We start from the raw sequence: 24510 nt of genomic DNA, 5'->3' as shown, positions 1-24510 counted from the left end.
AAGCTCGCTGAAGTACCCAAGAGATTTACGATATGACCAGAGTTTCTGAAGTATCAGTAATTCAGTTGCTATCTCCTCCGCACTAAGAAAAGTACTTTCAAATTCAATACCATAAATAACGAACAATTTAAACTCTCGAAGTTAGTCTACTACAAAAAAAAAAAAAAAAAAAACGTTCCAACGAAGTGGTCTGGTTTGAAAACTCCCATACAAAAAATTTAACTTGCCAATTTTAAATTAAAGATTCAGCTCAAGTCAAAATTTTCATTGTTGGTGCGGGATCGAATGCTTGTACAATAAATGTCTTCTGCAACCAAGGTTCACAAAATTTCAATTCTTAAAACAGAAAAATAGTCTTTTAAAATACTTCGAACTGTCGGAAAATTGCTTTAAATAAAATCTTGCATGAAGCCCGTCCATTTATATTGCACTTATTGCCTCTCTTATTGAGAACTTGCAAAATGGATTTAATGCAATTGTAAAAATAATAATTAGTTACCTTGTCAGTAAATCTCTCCTCTCCGTCGACTGGAGTCGATGGACAAAGGGTTGAAGAGGGAAGATTTATTCCAGTGTCCCTCGGCTCCATACTGCTTCCCGATGGAAGGTATAAAGGATGTAACGAGGGAGGAGAAGGTGCCATCCGAGCACGTGAGGTTTTTATGTGACGAGATGGCGCTAATGACCAAGCTGTCGATGCGCCGGAAAAAATAAAAATACAAATTAATTAGATTTAATTAAAAATTTTGTATTTATTTCATTTTAATATGATTTATTATGGCTCATCATATTTTATATTGATTATTTTTGAAAATCTTCATTATTTATTGCAATTTAATTGATAAAACATTAAATAACATTTTTAGAACATTATTTTATGGGGGAAAAATGTACAAATTAGTAGAGAACCACGAAGTTTCAGATGATGTAAATAACTGCCAAGTCCCTAGATTTCTTTTTTACGTAGTTACACTCTGCTCTTCTTCTCTATCGCAGAATAATCTAGCGGAGCTTGCAATAAAAGATTATGTAGATTTATTGGGTAGATTCGTAGTTGATTTGTGCTAAATCCACATTTCTGAATAAATATTCAAAAATGAATAAACAAATGTCAAGAGACAATTTATGGACATCTTTCTAGAATAAATCAGCGTCCCTACCAAGAACATTATATACCCTCCAAATACAAAACCACCGTTGAAGTATGGATGATCGAATAGAAAAGAGTGATAAACATCAATGATGGAAGGAAACAAGCAAAATAAGAAGAACGATGACCAAGGAAGAACCAAAGAGGAAACGGAAATCCTGCACCTTTTACTATCACTTTTTATTTCCTTTTTATTAAGGAAGGGATTTGACGGCTGTTTGAATCGAGAGACGTGTTTATTTAATGGCCACCATCTCTTCTACTGTAGCCGTTCTTCTCTTACGTTCCACTTTCCAAACCTTGTTAACTGAGTTGCAAACTAAATCCAAGAAACGTAACTTATTTCACCGCTTTTCTCTTCTACTTTGTTCTCCGTCATCTCGTGACGATGTTGCTACAGCCCATTTTCTTGGGGAAAACTTTGATTTCAGTTTTCCTTTGTTCAAACTTTTATTTCTCACTATGTTCTTTCACTTAATTTACATTTTGTTTTCTTGTTTTGTTAATCTACACTTCCCAATTATGTAAATACACTAAAGTATTCTCTGCGCTAAAAAAAGAGAGGAGAAATAAAATCTGCGTTAATTTAACTAACTCTCCGTCTACATCTCCACTTTGTTAACTTTCTACTACTTGTACCGGTGAGAGGAAGGAAGGTTTCTTTCATCTCAAATTTTCGTAATTAAATATAGGATTTGAAGTTTTCTGAAAAGGAATAATATATATAGTTGATTTTATGCGTCCTGGTCCGCAACTTTTTTTCAAATACTTCTAATTTCAAAAATTTGAGGCAGAAATGAGAAAAATTATAAAGGAGTGGTGAAAGCTACATCACCATAGAATACGTATATTTATCCACTTCTTTTAGCACAATACTTCAATGTATTTTATTCATTAGCATGACAGAAGAAGAAGAATTCATCTCAAGCCAATAGCAAAAACTGTTCAAACCAAAAAAATTTAATTCTAGTTTAAATGTACAGTTCATCAGAAAAAAGTGTATAGTTCTTGAAGACAAATAATATAACGTTAAGACACTCAGCGTTGCTAAAAACTTGCAAAGTTTAGAACACGAAAACTGTTAAAGATAAGCCGTGTAGCGACATGTTGTTAGCGGTGATGAAGTCATCTATTTTTTTCAGCTCAATAAAATTATATTTTGAACCATATGCATTACCTTTTTTTTTTTATTTTATAGAAATTTGAAGATATGACGTCTGTTATTTTCTATTAAAATTACATAATAATCAGTAGATACTGATGTCAGTGTACAGACTTTGAAGCCCACTAAATTTAGATTCACAGTTGTTGGTTCATTATTATTTAAATTAAAGCTGCTATATATTTTCGAGAGTTTAATAATTCTAATAACAATAGGTAACGCATCAAGGACGACACCATGTTTCAATTTTTTACTGAGAAAGCACTATGTTCATTTTCTTAAGATCCTCCACTGTGCTGACGTGTCCATCTAACCAAGGTCACGCTAAAAAAGTTTGAGTTCATGTACACACAATGTGGAAGAACACCGAATTAGTTAAATGCTTATTCAAGGGGTATCCATTTTCTGTAAACACTTATCCCTCTGAAGATAGCTGGGATACAAGAATCGTTTGCACATGATAACACTTTCCTTGAGATATTCTATCTCGTATACTATTTCATAATGAAGAACTGGACTCCTTGCTCCGTCGCTATAACAATTGTAGATTCTTGAAAGTGAATCGCTGGCTTCTGCTTGCTAAATAATCTTCAACCAACTGAACCATTAGTTAAACCCAAAAGTCAAAAGCTTCACCTTAAGGCTTACCGAATTTCGCCCATAAACGCTTTTTTCCCTTAGAACTCTTTAAAAAAAAAAAGAAAAAATTTATATTCAAAGCACAAAAAAAGAGCGACGCTTTAGCGCTCCTTGCGAGTAAATTTGACTTAACTCATACAGTCTTCACCACCATTACTCATCTTGCCTATTTCTCCTTCTACAAAAAGAGAACAAAAAACTTGGGCAAAAATTAATCGAAATGTTGCTTTTTCAACTTAGTTAAACTTCCAAAACTTTTTAAGTATATAAAGTTTTCAAGTTGGATGAGGCGAAGTTTGTTTTTTAATTTAATTTTGTTTTTAAGCACTTTAAAACTGGATTAATTTAACTCAAAGTATATTAGTTTATGCTAGAGCAAGAATATTTTTCGACGTAACTTATGTAACCAATATTTTAGAAGATGCACATGTAAAGTTTTTCCATCAACTTTTATATTTATAGTTGGGTAAATTTATGTGAAAAGTTTCCACTATAACTGAACTCATGAAATTACAATTTATTTTTTCTACTTTGCAACATTTTATATTTTCCAATATTTTTTACATCCGTACATTTATTAGATTCAAAATAAATTTCAGAGGTAAGTTTGCAGTTTCTGCAGGTGAACCAGAAGTTATGATCATAAGAGAAAAACTCGTATCTAGTAGAAAAAAGAAGTGGAGGGAAAGTGTTACCAAATTAGCCAATCGATGGATGATCAGTATTTGGCAACAATTTTTGGAAACAAGTCTAAGAAGAAAGAAAGTGCAACTATTAAGTTCTTAATGAATGCAGTAGACGAAATATGGAAATCTATTAATATCAAGTACCTAATTAGTACAAAAATAAATACATATTCAGCAGGAAGGTCTTTTTCCAAACATCTCTCTTGCCCTGCTGGTGTTGGGCAAGTCTTTTTTCTCAACATGATGACATTCATCCAAGTAGTTGGTTTATGCAGCGCAGGCTACTTTTTTTTCATTAATAACAGTTAAATGGCATGTTCCCATCAAATCCTCCCTGAACATGTCTCCAGAGCGTATTATCCAACTCATAACTACGGGTATAATGTCGTTCCAATAAATAATATGTTACTATATTTTATAAGACCGGAATAATAACGGAAAAATCCGGTTACTACTTAAGTAAACGCCCCAATTCATTGCCGTACAAATCAATTTGGTGAGTCCAGATATACACGACAGTTTTCCAAGCGAACAACTTATCTTTTCAAAGAGATATCAAAAAGGCGTCTCCATTGCAAGAGGAATATTTATGCGGTTATTCTGTTAGTTATTAAGGCCATCACACCCATCAATTCTAGGATATTATGGATAAATATTCAGACCATCAAACAAGTAAATGGGCTCGAACAAGCATATCTGTCCTATATGTCAGATCAGGATATGCAAAAAAAAAAATCTAGGCAATGAGGAGACGGACGTTTTTAGCCCAGGAAGTTTCTAAAATACTTTTTAAAGGCTCAGAACTCTTTTTGTTGAGAGCAAGGTTAAGTTCGCAGCTAATTAGAGGCCTGGTGGCGTAACAACCAGTCAAAAAACAGACAAACGTTGGACCCACACCCATTTAATAGTAAACCTGGTATACTGATGTCTCCAAGCCCCCCAAAAAAGATGGAGCTAGTATACACCAGCGTAAGCCCAGAACTCCTATTGGTCAAGGTAAGCATGCCACTTTCTTCAATTGTTGCTACTACTGCTATGCAACAAATTTATTCCAAAACGGAGTATGCAATAGCAATTTGATAGTTACTTAGACCGATAGCCAAGTGTTCATGAAAGCATCAATGCCAAAAATTGACAGAATTCTTTCTGCTCTTACCGAGCCACAGTCCAAAGCTGGAACATGATGGATACCCAGGCATGTGTGAACAACAAAAAGGCAGTAGAACTGTCGAACAAACTTTTTGTAGGGAAAGACTATGAGTAAAAGAATGATTACGACGATTAGTAAGTTGAAAGTTTATTCTAAACTTTACACAAAATCAAAAATGATCTTCACTGTAATGTGCTTAGTGGTGCTAATTTCTTAAATGACGTCATTTTTAAAGTCTATTAGTCCAAAAGCCCATTATCAGCCAAACAATGGTTAAAAAAACGTTTCGAGCCATTCTCACTTTTATGTTCGTCCATTATGGTTTCTAAGCCACGAAAAAATAATGACCAGCAAAAGAAACACACAAATTATGGGAATTGCTTCTATGCAATCAACAGAAAATGTGAAATCTAAGGGGAAAAATAAAAACTACACAATGTTACCTAAAACTATAGCAGTCCTTGAGAAAATCCATGTTAAATTTCATTAAATTCATCTAAGCAATTCAGTCATTACGACAGAAAAAATGTCTTTCCACAAATCCATAGATACAATTCGAGAAATTCCATATATAAACAATTTTGTATTTTGTTGTTTTTAATATCAAAAGTTGGTATGAAACAAGAGAAGTGGCAAACAATTCTAATTTACGGTTAGACCAGAGACCCTTAGTGCAGTTCGCACATAGCGTGTTTTATGCGCGATACAGTGGGGTACACGATGAATATTTTATAAGGGTTAGAATGTAGAAGTAAATGGTGGAATATCTGTGTACATGTATAAACTCATATAGACCCAGTAAGTTCTGTATAGATAGGACAGCGTCACATTTCTCCTAGGGCGTATTAACCAAGTGTCCATATGGTAAATAGTAATATAAATGAAACACCACATAAATATATCCCCACTATCCTTCAAAATATTCTGATAAAGTTTTTTTTTGTTTCCCCCCCCCCCTCTGCCAGTAGTTTTTTATTGTTAAGGTACACACATAAAAAAGTTAACATAAATGTTTTATATGGTTATAGATTCTATGTAAGCTACATACTGGATCAAGTTGGTTTTTCTCTTTTTTTATTACAATCTTTTTGTTATAAAAGCTACCGTTGTTTGTATAAAAAGAAAAGCCTCTGATAACAAAGATGGTTCACGAGGAAGTATTACTACTGCGCAGTATTGGACTGGAGAATTCTTTTATTGAATATTTTCATTTGTGAAAACCTAAATTGTGCTTATTGTGATAGAGGGGATAATTTTAGATGTGAAGTGACATAAAAGCTAATGAGATCTCTATCTCATTGATTGTAGGTGGCGAGCTGAGCAAGTTCAAATACTCGTACATAAATGTGAACAGAACGATCTATTATAGATCTCTAAATTAGCAGAAAAGTAAGATTCTATTTCCAATTTTCTTCGGACATATCATTTTTGAGTTACAACTAAATATTAATATTTACCAATTGGTCTTTAGCATAACGCAAAAATGTAAATCTGCCAACGAAAATTTGATTGACTTAACATTTGAAGATGACTTCATTATAAAAAGCTCAAAGAAATACTTTAAGAAATCGTAAACATGCTCGACTATTTAAGACATTTCTAGCAAGTAATAAAATAGAAAAAATTAATTTAAATACATTAAACGCAAAATCCGAAAATTTATTTGATGTATTTGATTTCATAATGACTACTTAGAAATTAAATTAACCTATCTTACTTAGAAAGTTTGCTCACATAATTAAAGAATGAATATTGTGAATGAGTTAAAAAGCATTTTAATTCACTTATAAGAAATGAAGTAGGAACGAGATTAGTGCTCCCGAGAATCAAACCGATTAACGGCAACTGGCAGGAGTTCAGGGAGTTCAAATGATAGTTCAATTCATTAGCTTGACACAAGATCAGATTTGACGGCAGTACCTAATAAGATCACTAACATGAGGCGAGGCTGCACTGGGAAGTGTTTGTCTTTCTCATAATGGTAATTAATAATATTTTAAAATCACTGGTGATTTGTTGATAGAAGTCAGATTTTATCCAAACATATCAAGGTACTGTTATATGGCGATAGAATGGAAAGGGCAATCCAAGTAAAGTTACGAAGAATTTTAGATACCTATTTTTTCACAGAAGAGATTCATGAAAATAATACGATTCCAAACAGAAGTGTGGAACAGTATCCTAGTAGGAGCGCAATTACGCAGGAGAGTTGGAACAAGAAGTTGTCATACTCTAGTTCAAAATTATAATTAAACAAATAAGACTTCTAATAGCAAACGCTGTTACTATGTAAGAAACCTCATAGTATTTATGATGTTCAACGAATTGTAAGTAAAGAGTATTTTGGAGGTGAAAACGCAAAAACCCCTTTAAAAAAATCGTCTAGGAGGGCGGCAGAGCAGTGTGCAATGCACATTAGTGAAGCTGTTGAAGACGAAATCTTGGGGCGGCATCTAATGGTGACTACTCAAAATTTTGGGATCTCAGTTGTAATGGTGTGGAAAGAGGGAGAGGGGGAGCTACGACTACATGGAAGAAAAAATCCAATCCTGGTTAGAAGTTAAATTAAATACCTAGATATAGATCAGGCTAAGAAAGTAAAATTTATGCCTTTTCTTTTAATAAAAGAAGGAAATGGTGACAAAACTATGGATGCCTATAGCAGCTTCAGAGCTTTTCGAGTAAGCTAAATCGATAGTACGAAGAGGACGACATGCTGAAGCAAAACATATGTTTTGATTATTTTAAAAATAGTTCTATTTTTTGGGACAAGGAAGAATTCTGGGTTTACTATTATTAAAAGAAAATACCATCTTTAGAGTGTAATTACTTTTTTCTTCATGTTAGAGTTTACTCAAATAAATAAAAGAAACCCATTTTGTAGTTTTGAAAATCTACACTAAAATAATTCTTTTTATGAAGAAGAAAGTAAATAGTTGCATCTCTGGTTGAGTGAAATTGTAGAGGAAAATCAAGAGCAAACACTTGATGGATGATGAGATGAATAATTTTATGTATCTAGCAAGAGAGAGGGCGATTGCGTAAAAGGGAGGAGAGATATGCTAGCTCACTTTTGCATAAAAGAAAGAAAAAGAAGCTAACGCTCCCCACCATTACATTACCTAAAGCTACAAGTGCGGCTTTATGCTTCAACCGTAGCAGGCTTTGCTTCCTCGGCAAACTTGCCAGACTTCATTTATTTCAACAAGATAAAAAAAAGAAAAGAAATAACCACTAACATTTAAAAGTTGGATAGCAGAGTAAGGTGGCCCACTTCAGTGCTACATCTACTGACATAGCACCAAGTTTCCAAAGCTAGCGTCAAAATACATTTACATATTATTAGGATAAATATATATTATTTTTATTTAAGTAAAAAAAGTAGCTTCCCTTCTTCTTCAGCTGGTCCATTTTAAAAAAAGAAATATGTAATGAGTGCTCCCCATTCCAGGAAATGGAAGACGATTTTTTCCCCCCTCTCTGAAGAAGTAGAAGAGAGAGAGAGATGAAATCTTATTTTTCAGGAAGCTGCAGCTGCTTACTTTTAAGGGGCCCACACTCACTTGTGAGTGAGCCGTTTTCCTCTCCTCCGACACGATTTCACTTTCATCCATAATAGCTTATCTCCAACTTAATTTTCTCTTTCTCTCTTCACGTTGCCTCTGTCTTCTTCTTCTTCTACTTCTTACCATTTTCATAATAAAGTTTTATGAAGGAATATTGTCTGGTAAAATAATTTGAACTCTTTTTCTGAGAGTCTCACAAGATATTATTGTTCGGCAATAAAAGCAAATTTTATTTTTTAAGTAAAATAAACAGGAGTGAAATTACATTCTACTTTTTTTAAAAGCCTCTTTAAATTTAAGAAATCTTAAATAATAATTGCTACATGTTGTATTGGCATAAAATTTTATTAAAATAATAAATAATTAAGTTTATTTAATTGAAGAAGACTAGAATGAATTTAAATTTGGAACATTTTAGCGCTTCTGCGAAGGAAAAGATTAGAAGAGAGGCAGTGTCATACTGCTCCCTTGAAGGAACTAAATTTTTGTGAATTCAGACATTGAGAAGGAGATAGAATGGCCAAATTAAGCGCGGCCCTCTTAATTTTACTATTCTGAACCGTCTTCTAACTTTTAAAAATTGAACCTTGGTAATATAGACGGCATTCTAAAACGCTTATTACAAGGTCCGGGTAAAGCTGATAGTAAGATGATTCTATGTTTTACGATATCTCTTGAAAAACATATCATCTTTCTGTGGTTGTGAAAAACGGAATCACCTATTTAACACTTGCCAGATAAGTTGGGGGTGAGGAGTTAAGGTTCAGAAATTGTAGTGGATTGAATTTAGGCTTCTTCCCTTAAATGTTTGTATTAGTTACTAATCCTAGTATTCATTTATAATTTTTAGGCTAATCTGGAGGAAGAATTAGATATATTAAATCATATGCATGATAGGCCGGAAACGAACAGAAATGAGGATGTGAGGTTATTTTAGGTTTTTAACGGAAAGCCTTGATAAGATAAGACACGATATTTCGCAAAACATACATACAATCTATATCCTTTGTAAAACTAATTATAGAAAGTCATTCCGATGTTGCACAAAACATGGTACGATCAAGAAGTTAAGGAGGGTCAGAATAAAACTAGAATCGCTCAAAGAGAAAGAATACAGAGTTTACATGCCAAACCGTTTGCTCCGAAGTAGAGGCACAGTTAGGGTTTTATAGACAAAGAAAGTGCAATAGAGATGAAAACTAGCAACTTGGATAACTAGAGCAGTACTTTTGAAACAACTGGGATTGGTAGAATGCAAAAAATACTAGCCCCAAATTTGAGAAGAAATGGATGGTAACAAGACTAAGAGCAAAAAATACTGGCTTATAAAATGAATACTAAGTGAAAGGTGGTAACCGCAAAAGAAAAAAACATTACGAAGGGGCTACAACCTAACAGATGAGGAAAGCCGAGGGAGTCAGGATTGATCGGGACTGCCTGCTGTGGACGCTGGGAAAAGAACTGAGATATAGAAAATATTGGAAAAATGGAGTAAGATAAAACATTGGGCGTCTTACAAGAAAAGAATGATTTCTAGCTAAGATTAACCTATTTCTCTCGAGGGTCCTTCTTTTTATATGAACCAGAGAGCTTTAGAAAGTAAACAATTGTAACAAACGTTGAACGTTCTTTCGTATAATTCTTTTAGTTTCACTTCTATATCATTATTTAATTAACAGTGTTACTAAACTGTAATCTCTCTGAGTTTCAATTTCTTAAATTCCTACAAAGTGGAGAAAATTGCAATTGTGCCAAATTTTTGAAATTGACTTTTCACCACAAGTTTTAGAGATCCCCTCTACGCAAAAAAAAAATCATTAAGCTCTTCATATGTGAGTGTGTAAACCAATAGCAAATATAAAAACACAGCAAATGCATTATAACGATAGATATCACTTTTATTTAAAATCTTCTCAGAAAAGTTGTTTTGTGGGCTCAAAAGTGATAAGTCAAGTTTCCCTCACAATGCTCCTCCAGACAATTTACTAAAGAGCGTCATATGATAAGAAAAATTATTAAGAGAAATGCTAATAATATTGAAAACTAAGTGTGACAGATTAGAATTTCAAATTTTATAGTATTTCTCGAGAAGGGAACCTGAATTGCTAACTGATTATTTTACTATTGATCACGATTAATTTTAAACTTTTCTCGGAAAAGGGCTTTTCCGGATATTTGCAAAATCTCGCTATTGCAGGATACAAATCATGAGATACCTTTAAATTAATAAGATTACCAAAAAAACTGAATCCTTTCGATTGTTAAAGGAAATATTTCTATTTTTTTTAAATTTCTTAAAAGAAAAATGGAGTTCAATGATAAACCTCAATGAGCACAACTAATAGAAAATATTTTGTAGCAGTTCAATAAAAACTTAGGCAATTAAGCACCAGAATTGGACTTTTAATCCTCCATATTTATGAAATACTATTCACAAAGAGCGTGGCATATTGCCTACTAACAACAATACCATATTGGAGACGATGGAGTTGTATTGTAATTGCAAACTGTGCACTATAGGAATGGCTCCAGTAGATAAGGCCAATGCCAACAGGTACTCACTGGTGCGCACAGTTCAAATCCAATTTCTCTTCAATAACAGTCATCGTGCTCCCTTGATGCCAAAGTCGACTGTTGTTTCATAAAAGATTTCACGGTTATACATTTCAGTTCGCTGGTCTATATTCAAGAATGTTTTCCATTTTTAGCACAGTCTTTTTTTTTTTTTTAATTAAAAAGAATTTCAACATTAAGTTACAACGACCATCTGCTGTTTCGCGAGGGCACTGCAAAATAATATAATTATCATCATATTAGAGCGTGGAAATACAGAAGTTTTCTCATACAAGAATCCAACACTTATGTGTGTGACTGAAATTGTACGATAAGTTCTGACTGCTATTGTAAATTTTTGAAATAGAATTAGAATTGGTCATGGACTGTTGTTTATGATTTACTGGTCGTTATATTATGTATAAATTATTTAAAATAAAACAATTATTGTTATTATCACGGAAGAAATGTAGCATTTGTATCAGGAAACAAGAAAGTGAAATAACTGACAAAAAGTGACTAACTAAATGCCATAAAGAAATTAGTTCTGCAAATGTTCACTGATAGGAAACTTCAGGAAGCAACTTTGGATTCTCCAGAAATTCTCCAAAAAATTAATATATTAACCCTAACATGTAAAACTTAGTACTACAATATATAATACACTCTTCAGAGCTAGGTATACATCGATTTATATATTTTCTGTAGTTGAGGAATTCTTTGCCATTTCCACGATACAAAAACCTAATAAGCCTAAATCTTCCGTCCAACTACAGTGGAGTCTCGGTTATCCGTCACCCTTTTATCCGTCTATTCCAATTAACCATCACTGTCCTCAGTATTTAAAAATTAAAAAAAAAAAAAAAATTATTTTAAAAAGAAAACTTTTTAAAAATTTATTTCAAGTGTACAGAAATTTTAAAGAGTCCTTTAGCCTTAAAAAAACATCTGGGGTTTACCCCATTTCATACGGTACATAAAAGCAAAGATTAGATGTCGCAGACTTTGTATTCATTAATTTTAATACATAATAGAATGAATTGAATAATGAAAGATACCTGACCTTTAAGGTATAAACGTATAAAATATGTATATCTGTTAATACAAAGTTTTATACACGTTAAACAAAAGAATCTGGAGATTTTCCTGTTTTTTTCCATTATCCGTCTATTCGACTATCCATCCATCACGTGTGCGGTCCTGGTCATGACGGTTAACCGAGACTCCACTGTACCAGCCAAACAACTTATAACGGATAAGGATGTAAACTTTGAGGAGGTTCTGTTAATGCACATTGAAACTACCCTAGAAAGTGCAAACCTCTTCACATCAATCTGACCTTGGACATAACTCAGAAGATTCATCATGCCACATTACCTTAGAAACTATCGCTTTATCTCTGGATCGGTAACCAACATTGCTCTTGGCTTTTATTGATGTAGCTTCAGCAATCGATCCAATTTGTCACCGAGGACTAGGCGAAAGTTGAAGAAATTCTATCTACTACTTAATAAAATCATATCTGGCGGCTAAGAGGGAAGAATGCTTGGGCCCATTCTCTGTGCTACATATACTTCTGACGGGCCGTCAACCCCAAAATCACTGCTTTGCTACTTCCGCCGATAACACACCTATTACACTTCCAGACACGTTGGCTAAGCCATGCTGTCCTCCCGACTTCCTCCGATGCTAATAACAAAGTGTTATTGGAGGATCGCTTCTCAACTCATGAAAAGCATTTCAACGCAACACTTTAGCTGATGATTTACAGATTTTATTTTGTAATAAAATTTTTAATTTCATTAAATTGAAAAAAAGAGCGGGAAAACAGCTGCAGACATGGAACACAACAAAACTTTCTTCAGTTTCTTATTGACTTATTTACCAAATTTTTTAAATTTTTCTAACTGAAATGTTTACTTGCTTCCAGAAACTGTACCGGGGATCGAATGATAGAATTTCATACTTTATTGATTATCATTATGGAAGGAAATTTACAAAGTTTCAGTCCAAAAAAAAGTTTTTCCAACGAAGTCCACAGACTAAAAATTTGAGCTGATCGATTGAATATTTCCACTCGAACGGCTGTCAGAGAAACTAGAACACTAAGGGGATTGACCTTGACGTGTAAAGAATCTATAAATGCAGAACTAATGGCGTCTACTTGTTGCTCGGGCAAAACTGTAAGAAGTTCCCCCCTTAGTAGGGTTCCTGTCCCCTAGCTTGAACGGTAAATACTCGTACTATTCACTACTATCAACACATTAGAGTGTTGCATGTTGAATGATGCATTCTCTGAATGCATTATCTCCAAAAATATTACACAATGATTACAACATATATTTTGCCTATAAATTGTTTCCATTACCTTCTTTACCACGAATTAAGGGGCTTATCTTAAGTGAACATTTTAGATATTATCGAGAAAAAAGCTTCCTTCGCATCGTTTACCGCGCATTTTGGCAATGGAGATGATCTTTTAGAATACGTTTAAGTAAATTCTTTGGTTACGTAATTAAGATTTGATAAGGGCAATCTGTGCGGACAGACTTCAGTTACAATGAAAACACAGTATATTGGATGAATGGCTTGACATTTTTGTCATTACCAAAATTAACTTCAGAGCTGAGCTCTTCTATTTGAATGGTGAGAAATTCTGCGATATACAAAGTAAAGAAAGGATAAAAGGTCTTTCTGTTAATATACATATATTTAAGTTAAGACTGAAGGATAAAATTCCGACGCGGAGACCCTAATTTCGAGTCCAACTGCCGGCCCTTAGATTTTTCCTTGTCCGATGATGAACAGTATAGTGAGAAACGCGAGGATGACAGATGACGCGCTTTAAATAAAAGAAAAAAGACTCTGTTTATAATGTGATTAGAAAATAAATTGCCGATATAAAAGCAATTATTTTTAATTGAGCCGGAATAATGTTTACAGGGAGAAGTTTGATACGGTTGTCGTTGGCGAACGCCACCTGTACCAACTGAAGTTTTCCTCCACCACTTTCAGTCACTTCTTCTCCATCTTCTTCTGTTCCGTGTAAAACATTCAATCAACTTCTCCCCTATTTTTCATCTTATCTCCAGAAATTACTCTCCTAATAGTCTATTTTGTGCACAGTAATGAAATTTGTAAGTTTGTTCACTTTATGTTTCAAGTAGAAGATTCATTTGTTTCTTATCCTTCATCAGGGGAAGTATTGCGATAGAATTTGAGTTTTCTCTGAAAAACAAGGTTCAAGTTTCCGTTAAGTATAGATTTGTTTTCTTTATTATTATTAATTAACTTCTTTTAGTGTAATCGGCATAGACTAAAATCGAAAATCGCATGAATTTATTTGGTTAAGGTAATTCGGTTTTAAGCTTTAAGACTAAATCGATCACGTGCGCTTGCCAATTGAATTTTTTTTGTTTTTTTTTTTTGTAATTTTCTGGAAAATAGCTTTAAAAGTTTTATTCACATGTACTCGTATGCTTTTTGCATTATTTCTAACTTCAAACAAACGCGGCCTAAAACCGCACGTCTAGGAGGAGGTTTCATTTAAGCATTATTTCAGTGCAATTTATACAGTTCGAGGATTGAATCCTCGCTAGTATAATCCTAAATATATTGTCTCTCCTAGGCTAGATTGATGAAATAAGATGAGCAAAGCCCACATCGGTGGGCTAAACATGTTAATTAAATGTACCATCTCAGCTGGAGTTGCCTCAGCATTGGGAAGGAAAACACAAGCGCTCTACTGTCGAGCAAGATTTGATGCACTCCTACAAAAGATTTACCATTTTGAACTACTAAGTAAAATTTAAAAAACAAAGTATCTCTTTTATTGAATAATATTTGCATTGGTAACAACAATAAGGCAATCTGGTGTAATCTTGTAGTGAACCGATGCATCCTTAATAAAGTAACTTGCATACAGCCACGAATAGATCATTATGTCCCCGTAGAATGCAGCTCAAACAAGCTCATCATCTTTCAAAAAACTGTTAAAAAAGTTAGAGACAATCAATGACTTCGATCTTTTTCGATTACAAGCTGCAGGCTTTAAATATTAGAATCGTTACGAGTATAATTATCGCTTATTCCCAAAGATTTGGAACGAAGTTTTATCTCCGGCGTTTTTTTATTTAATCAACTTTAAACATTTAATGATCCTTTTGAATTAGTCATAGCTAAATTTGGGCACATCAGATGTATGAAAGGTCAAAGTGCACAACACTATTAACCTCACCAACCTCTCACATAAATACAAACTAACTACCGTAATCTTCCCAACTACAAGAAATAAGAGAACTGAGCTGGATCAGTCTACATTCCTTTAAAATTCATATAAGAATGTAAGAAACACTTTTTGTGAAGTGAGAAGCATCGTTGTAAGGTAGACTACTAGACCGGATCTGGCGACAAAACACATTTTAAACTAGTGGAATCTTATAAAATGAATTGCGTTAAGGAAACCTTACCTGTCAATATTTAGACAAATTGAAACCGTCTTTTTGTCATATTTGTTTGTGTGCTCTCATTATTTTTGGACAATACTCCGAATGATGTGATTTAACTTATTTTTACCTTTACTATTTAAACTACTATCCTAGAAAATTTTAATTTAATTTATTTTTTGTGGTGGAACAGATTTATTACAACAGAGCACAAAACTTTTGACGGATAGTTGCCTTCCGCGTGTAAATAATTTGACGGAGTATGCAGTATGTCACACCCTGCAGTTAGTACCCAGATATGGAAGAGAGAAACGACAAATACAACGGACATTTCTGGCCAATTGTTTTCCACCCTGTTAAACTTCTCTGGAAGTGGTGGCAGGAACTGGGGATAGCGCTGTATGTCAATTATGTAGAAGGGAGACCTACAGTGCTGGGCTAATTGAGATGACTGTGTGCCACCATCATACGCCCTAGATGATTTTTTTTTTTTTTTTTTTAAAATATATAACCAACCAAACGGGTAAACTGATGTCGAATCATCAAGTACCATCATGGGAATACAATTCTATATCTTTGAATATTCCCCGGTAGCTGTTAAGAGAAAGTTGGTAGTGTGTGATAGAATAATACAGAATGATACAATGCATTGATGAAATCATTCAATTATGGCACATACAGGACCATGAATTGACAGTAGTTAATAGAAGTGATGATAGGGGTCGGTCGCCAGAGTATCAACCTACGGAAGATTATGGAAGACAAATGAGTTTGTTTATTTTCTCCTGGTAACTGTCGTCAACAATAATCCCCACGATCCCCTTTATATACTGATACAGTTCAGTACCACTTTTTAAATAAACACACAAAATTATTTATTTAATGATTAAGTTTTTAAATGCATCTAACCAGAATACACAAAATTCTTCGTTCATCAAAAAGAAAAACAAAAAGACGTAATGGAAAACCAGGTTGACAAATGCCAGTTTAAATCCATCAGTACTTAATAAATAAACGGAAAGAGATAAAGCCTTTCGCCGCCACAGACCTTTCAGTCCCCTACCGAGTTACCCCTTAACATTAATCACTGGGAAGAAAAACTAAAGCCGAACTTGGACCAACCTAAGGTCCGAAGAAGTCGGAGCAATAACCTCAATTGGATACAGAAATCTCTTCGGCTCTTCATAGTCTCCTGACGAAGACCCTGAACCTTAATATTCTCAAAACCCAAACAATCTACTTTGAATTAAAAGCTTATTTGCATTCCGCTCATAGTGTGAGATCAACCAAGATCTTCTTCCAACCTGGCTCCAAGCAGGAATCTGAGATTTGTCCTTGAAGGACTCTGAATCATCTTACTACTAGCCTTTTCCGTATCCCCATCAGCATTCCAAACTATTGACCACCCATTGGGATTTTCCAAGCGGAATGGGCGCTATATGAGTTAGAAGCAAGTCCAGAAACAATCACACACCATTTTTGGGTAATTGTCCATCAACACTCCTTTACAAATTCCCCTTATGACCTCAATCCCAGACAAGAACATCCTCGACTGCTTCCAATCTCATAGAACAAACATCCCAGTACAATTTCCAGCTGGAGTCACAAAATAATTAAGAGCCTTCAGCGTAGTCAAGTAGATGCGAGTCCTTTTTGAAGATGAATTCTAGATCAATTCATTTGGTTTCAATTTGGGAGAGAAGAGGATTTATGATAAGAGCTTTTGGAGACTGAGGTCCCTTGTTCACCTTAATAACTAATAAGCGAACCTAAGAATAATAATACTAGTTATTTATTTAGAGTTCAAAAAGTAAACAAGGCCTGCCACCTATTTTTTTTTTATTAATTTCAGCGACTTGTGTCACTGTCTGCTAAGTACAATTACAAACTTCTCTTTTCCAAGTTTAATTCACAATTTTCTAAGTATATATTTCCTTCAAACAAAAAGTACCTTAACTTTAATTAATATCCTCTGTAATCAAATTTACTTTTAGCTCAGAATATTTTCTACATATTTGAATAGTTATAACTAGGGAACGGATTCGTATGTATTTACATATTTTTTTCTAGGCAATTTACAGACGTTTTTCAACTAGAAGTATTCATACTGACACTTTTTAAGCCGTTTGAGTCTACTTCTATTTCACATATTTCCACATACTTGGATGTTATCGCATATTTATACATATTTGATTAAAATAAATAAATATTTCTTCATATTTAATCAAAATATGTACATATTTCTTCATATTATTCATTTTGGGCATATTTTCATAATTGGAAGGTGGTTGACAGGAACTGTGAACCACAGACTGTAGGGCTGTGAATCACAGTGGGTACAATGGTTATTGTAATTTACACAGAATGCTGCTAAACAGTGACGGGCACTTGTTAGTTCTTTGAAGTTGTCTATTCTTTCAGCTCGTTCGTTGAAGTGTCCAATTCATTTCGTTCGGTCACTTAGTGTATTATTTTTTGGGTGAAATGCCACGAACATCGGCCTCAAACAAACAACTGGTTGCTAAATATCTTCGCGAGTTTCTAGCAGAACTTTTTCGAAGTGATGGAGACATTTTGTACTGCACAGCTTGTGACAAGCGCGTATCTTGCTCTCAACGTTCCCAAGTCACCCAACATATTGCCACCGGATCGCACATAGAGAATAAAAACAGAAAGAAAGAGAGGACGTCCTATCAAGCCTTCCTTACATCTCCATCATCAAGTAAGTCTACTCTGAGTACAGATCTGTGTCGGGCTTTGGTTAGAGCAGATATCCCTTTCCACAAACTTAAAAATCCTCATTTCAAAGGATTCTTAGAGTCCTATATTGGGAAAAAAAAATGCCTGACGAGAGCACTCTGCGGAAAAACTACCTGGAAGATATCTATAAAGATACACTAACCAAAATTCGAGAACATATCAAAGATGGACCGATTTGGGTGTCAATTGATGAAACCACTGACGTTGAGGGCAGGTATATTGCCAATGCAGTTATTGGAAAACTTGACAGTGATGCTGATGTGGATTCAAAGCCATTCCTTTTGAACTGTGAGGTTCTCTAAAAATGCAATCATTCCACCATTTCACGATTCTTCGATGCCTCAATGCATATTCTATGGCTCAGTGGAGTTTTGAACGAAAAAGTTCTTTTGTTTCTCTCTGATGCTGCCCCCAACATGGTCAAGGCTGGGCAATCTATTCAGGTATTTTATCCTAAGATAATTCATGTAACGTGTATTGCTCATGCCTTGCATCGAGTAGCAGAAACTGTCCGATCTTTGTTGAGTAACGTAGATTCCTTAATCTCCTCGGTTAAAAAAGTGTTCTTAAAAGCACCAAGTCGCATTAAAATGCTAAAAGATCTCTACCCAGACTTGTGCCTTCCACCAGAACCAATATTGACAAGATGGGGTACTTGGCTGGAAGCAGCTCAGTATTACTATGAAAACTACAATAAAATCAAGAATGTCCTTTCACATCTCGAAGACGAAGCAGTAGCGATAAATACAGCCAAGTCTTTATTCGAGAAACCTAATTTAAGGAACGACCTTGCATTCATTTCTGACAATTGCGTATTTCTTGCACAAGCCATTACCCAACTTGAGTCCCAAAATGTTCGACTGACAGAAAACGTGTCCAACGTTAAAAAAGTCATCGAAAAGGTGGAAGGAATACCTGGGAGTAAGGGAGATCTGATCAGATCAAAACTGGTAGAAGTACTGAGCAAGAACAAAGGGTGGGAGACCATCTGCCAGATTTCTGATATTATCAGTGGAACAGAAGTCACCTCAGAACATCGTGTACCCTTTACAACCAACGAGATAACTTCTTTCAGCAAGGCACCTATAACATCTGTAGATGTTGAACGATCTTTTAGTCGTTACAAGTCCATCTTACGCCCAGATCGTCGTCACTTTACGTTCCAACATTTGAAATTTCATGTGGTTGCAAACAATTTCGAAAAGTGAAGTTTTCAAAATTGAAAATTTAACACATCTTTTTATAAATAGTAAAAATGTTCTTTGTTGTATAAATCATTATAACTTGTAAAAACAAATTATTTTGTTCCTAATAAATTATTATAAATTGTAAAAATGTTCTTTCTTGTATAAATAATTATAACTTGCACCCCCCCAAAAAAAATCCATTTTCATAAAAAAAAAAAAGTCCATTTTACTTAAATATTCCAGAAAATATTTTAAGAAAATCACATATTTTCCACATAATTGACGAAAATAAATGCATATTTTAATTAAATATTTGGCATTTTTAAATACATAAAAATCCGTTCCTTAGTTATAACTATATGTTCATCGCAAGGGGCGGGTGTTGGTCTAGTGATCAAGAGCGTGGCTTTGTGAGTGGGAGATCCACAATTCGAATCCCGCAAATGACTCCTTTTTATTTTGGTAGAAAAAATTGTTTTAGTATGAGCTTCCACATCCGCCCGCGACACCTAATTAGCCAGAGCCCTTCCTATAAATCCTAGCAAATTAATCAGGACCCAATAAAGAAAGAATGAAGAATGTATGAAAAAAAAAATATTATAACTGGTGCGAAAATAAAAATTTGTGTGTCATTGCTTGATATTGAAATTTAAGATTAAATTCAGACCTGCGAATATTCTCCTGCGACAAAATACTAAAGAAAACGTGACAGGAATTGTACAACCAATAAGAGAATTAACTGAAATCGCACTCCCCACTTGATATTCATTAAATTAGTGAATATTTTCAATTTGGCAAAAGAAGATAGCAATTAATGAAATCATTCTAGATACAAACGGTCAAATTGTGGAGATTTTATACAATTAAACTTCTTAAAGTCTAGAATTTCATTAGAAGGGAACTTCTTCTAGGTCAAGAATTTACATGACGTATATGACTACGAAACGAGATGAACTGTCTTTTTTTTTTGCAGCAAGTGTTACCTTCCGAAAAAGCATGAATTGTTTGGACAGAAACCACTCCTTTACTCGTGATTTGATTATGAGGAAAGGTATCCTTCAACGTTTTCCAGGGAGTGGAGGGCGTCCATGGTGACGCGAAGATCGTCACTTCTAACTTATAAATTCAGATAGACTTTAAGCAGCTTTTGGGTGATTTTGGATAAATTGTTTAAGATTACGGGGCAAGCGCACAGTTGGTAGTCTTATTGCGTCGTTTGGTTTAACACCTTCCGACAATTCCAAAAGCAACCTTTCACAATACTGGCCTTCATGAAGAAGCCAGGCTCCCCTACTTTCAGCATCAACCAATATCTTTATACCTAAATTATCCCGTTTTTGTATACTGGAATAATAGCGGTTAGAAGATTCTCGGATGGAAGGTACTATTTGGACTTTATTTGAACTTCTTTCAAGTCCTTATCAGAAAGCATTATCAAAAAATATGCCTGACTCGCCTTACTACTTACTGTAACCATATTAAAAAATATTGAATCTGTAATCTCGTAGTTTAAATAAATTTAAATTTCATTCTAATTTATTATTTCAATGTAAAGGTTTTTTCCCCCAATTAATTATGTACTTAAAATATATTTTTATATAATTTATTATTTATTTTTAATGCATATATGTAATCAAATGAAATTGGAATAAGATTATATTCACTACGTTCATCACACTGCTCTTAATCATACCCCCCCAAAAAAGACAACCAATATTGAAAAAAAGTTCGCTATTTACTTTTTGTTCTGCTTTCAAAACTGCGTCTAGCCGTGTGCGGAAAGGGTGAACGCTAGAAGGAAATTAATTTCGTTCGTTGCCCCATTGGACTGCTGCTATACGTTGAGCTAACCGGCACCCCCAGTGACAGAAAATAAATTAACAGGCAAGTTTGCAAAGTGGGAAGAGTTAACAACCTATTGCATATATTTTGCTTAAAGGCCTTGCGTGCTCTATCGGTGCCATCTTATTGTGGACAATGGACATCACAAGAAAGGCGGTCAGATACGGCAAACGTTACGCTAACCAATAGCAATCCAATATTTTCACCATATCAGTATTGTAAAGGTATCAATAAAAATTCAATCAAGATCAAATCTATTTCTCAACTACCTTTTAACCTTATACTTAACTGTTCTTAACATATGCTTAACTATGTGATGCAGAGAATAGGCTAACATACTAATTTTTACTAAAATCATGCTAATGAAATTAATTCAGAAAGTAAAATATATCTATATATAATCAAAGCCCCAACGTTGAGGTAGACAGATAAGTGTGTCTTTATCCCTGGGCGTTTACGATTGCATGCAGACTCGGAGGAAACCTGAAGATGCTTGAGCCTTGAAGTAAGACTAGGTTACACTGGCGATGACATATTCAAGAAAACTTTTAAGCACCTGGCGCTTAGCTGGAGAGATTCGGATTTCTTACGGAATATCGTTGATCACTATATCCTCTTTAAGAGCAGTGAATCACAATGCATATAAAAAACTATTTTGGGCATTAAAGATGTTGACGTATACTCTACATAACTAAACCCATGGGAAGAAATGAAAAATATAGATTGAAAAACTTCCTTTACAATCTACTGCGAATTGAAAGGTCTACGGTTGCTTGTGTGTGTGCAAGGAATGCGGGAGTCCTCAAACTGGTGAATAGTAAAGTCAGTGTAGTGGTGAGAGTGATACTGAGCTGGAGCTTGCTTTCTACGAGTGTTTGAGGTGTTAGTGTAGATGTTGATCGAAATCGTTCGATTGGTAAATGCGCAGACACCAAGACCCTTGAAAAAGCGATTAGTGCACTTCGCACGATGTAAGAAAGGTGAAACAGACTGAACATCTACACAATGAAAAGGGTTGTCGTGCCCTGCACACTCAGGGCATCACTCTATTCGTACATGAAAAATACTACATACACGGGTGCTACACTATATCTACCAAAATGCAAGTAGATTTAACTTTAAATTCATTTTATATTTGGGAGGTTAGTTAGAAATCTTTATTACTTATCAATTAAGCTTAATTACTTCTTATAGATCTATTCTAATAGTTCCAATTTTATGATAGCCAAGCTAACTGTGCATTGTAATAAACGATTTAAAATTTTATCAATTATTTTATTTAAGCAAAAAAATTGAATTAGAACTGATTAAACATTGCAGTAAGATAACTATTATATTAAATAAACAATTTAGCGAGGAATCGGTCAAACAACTCCATTCTTTTGCCAACGTTCCGGCAAATTTATTTAAACATTTTTTGTAACTCAACCAACCCGAATAGCCACGCCCTGAAGAAGGTAATAAATATGTCGAAACTTTGGCAAAAATACGGAGTTTTTTTTTTCCTGGACCGATTCTTCGCTAAATTGAATCCTTAAAATAAATAAAAGATAATACAAACTTATATATCTAACAATTAATATTAAAATATATATGTTTGTAATAACTGTAAGGTAAATTGTATTTGTAAAATATTTTTAACATTTAGTTAAGTACTGTGAGAGGTATAATATTGTAACATGTGAATATTTACATTGTGCGTGCCTCTAAAGACATAGTAACAACATGCAAGCAAGGACATAATGGAAAATAAACAGTCATTTTGTAGAGAACAATTACCCCCAACACACTAATAAAAATTCCGCTCTTATTAATATATTTACATTTTTTATTATGGGCGATCAAAATAGAATTCTGATAAATTCATGATTCTGAATGTACGATTCACTAATAATCATTTTTTTAATGGTAATATCCATTCTGTTTAATAATTATGGTATTTTTTTTTTTAATTTATCATTAAAATATTTACGAACTAATGAGATTCATTAAGACTTAGCGTGAAATTTTTAAGATAAGTACTAATTATTATTAAATTTAAAAATTAGTAAAGTTATTTTATAAATACTTAATAACTGGTGGTGGTTAAATCAGTGGAGACATGGTTTTGAACAAAGAAACTGCCAGATCTGATGGAATATCATCATCCACTTCTCAGGTCTGGGAACCCATGAGCTGTGTTCATTTTAGCCAACAGCATTTCGCCACATGAATGTATTTCTTAGAAAAATAAATCTAATGCATTAATTGTACAAAAAAAAAAAAAAAAAAAACCTCACATTCGTCACAATAAAATTAAATCCCAAACTTGCATTGCCCTCAATTGGTCACAAATTGTAGAACTCCTACCTTCCGCTTGAAATAGACAGGGAGAAGGTTTCCGCACCATTATTTTAATGTGATCGTTCGAGTGGGGGCAAATACCAACTCCGCTCTAGTACCTGTTGAGCCGTCATAAAGAAGTATTTATTTGAGAATCGTGAAGTTAATAATACTGTTAACTTACCACTATCATACTGGTTTCAACTGTTAGTAGCAATCAAATTATTAAATGCTCCAAATGATTTTTATTGATTTACTTTTTCGTCCACAAAAGACCACTCACTATAATGTTAGATATGAAATTGTTAGCAAAGATGATACTGGACCACATTAAATTAGTGATTGCGATGACTATAAATGAATTTCCAGAATATTCTGTTTGAAATTCAAGAACAATATCGGGCAATTAAGAGGTAATGATATTCCTACTTATTATTTTAATGAGCTCAATAGCTAATAAAGATATAATTTGTTTTCCTATTGCGGAGTCACTTGGGCAGCATATAGATATATTATTAAGATGGTTAAATCATTCAATTTCAGATACAATCCTGTCTACTGATTCACCAAAATTTAACCTCAGACAGCTGATGTTAACAACATCAACAACATAACCAAAATATTATTGCCACTAGAATAATAGGCATCCTGATTTAACGTAAAAAAGAATACAATTATTTTAGTCAAACATGGTAAAACTATAAATAATCATTCTTTACCATTTTTTTCGCAACTATTGTTATCTAGTTTTGGAAATCTATTTCCTCTTTTCCACACAAGTCTCACATCACTTTTGGACCGGCGCTATACCTTCGGAAATTCACGAAAAATCTGAAAATTAAAGCATTCATTATTACTTAAAATCGTCAAATGCAAAAAAAAAAAACTCACAACTTTTTCTATTTTGAAAACCTGATTTAGTTCTGCTTTACATTCAGAAACGTGTCAACCTAAGACATAATGCCAGGGCCCATTAGACTACCCCAACATCCATATTACAACTCGACTCTCCAGAAACGCAGCATTTAATTATTGGAATACAAATTTG

General features: G+C 33.9%; 2 protein-coding genes across 8 annotated transcripts in view; one reads left to right on the top strand and one right to left on the bottom strand.

Moving 5' to 3' along the window:
* Positions 1–24510, top strand: part of LOC141448991 (tyrosine-protein kinase transmembrane receptor Ror-like) — a 164995-nt gene that overhangs the window by 89096 nt on the left and 51389 nt on the right. The gene's annotated exons all lie outside the window — the stretch shown is intronic.
* Positions 1–24510, bottom strand: part of LOC141448993 (L-sorbose 1-dehydrogenase-like) — a 105054-nt gene that overhangs the window by 66479 nt on the left and 14065 nt on the right. For 3 of the 6 annotated variants that reach the window (XM_074117951.1, XM_074117944.1, XM_074117945.1), the window contains exons 5-6: positions 24182–24293; positions 500–690 (exon numbers count right to left, since the gene is read on the bottom strand). The gene's annotated coding sequence lies outside the window, so the exon portion shown is untranslated. The remainder of the gene's footprint in view (positions 1–499; positions 691–24181; positions 24294–24510) is intronic. The other 3 variants (XM_074117946.1, XM_074117947.1, XM_074117950.1) reach the window with 2 other exon arrangements.

The sequence above is a fragment of the Rhodnius prolixus genome, unplaced genomic scaffold (assembly GCF_049639745.1).
Source record: "Rhodnius prolixus isolate KJV_2025 unplaced genomic scaffold, Rpr scaffold_2, whole genome shotgun sequence".
NCBI classification, from domain to species: domain Eukaryota; kingdom Metazoa; phylum Arthropoda; class Insecta; order Hemiptera; family Reduviidae; genus Rhodnius; species Rhodnius prolixus.
Note: the sequence above shows the minus strand (reverse complement) of the source record. Positions and strands in the feature narration are given on the sequence as shown.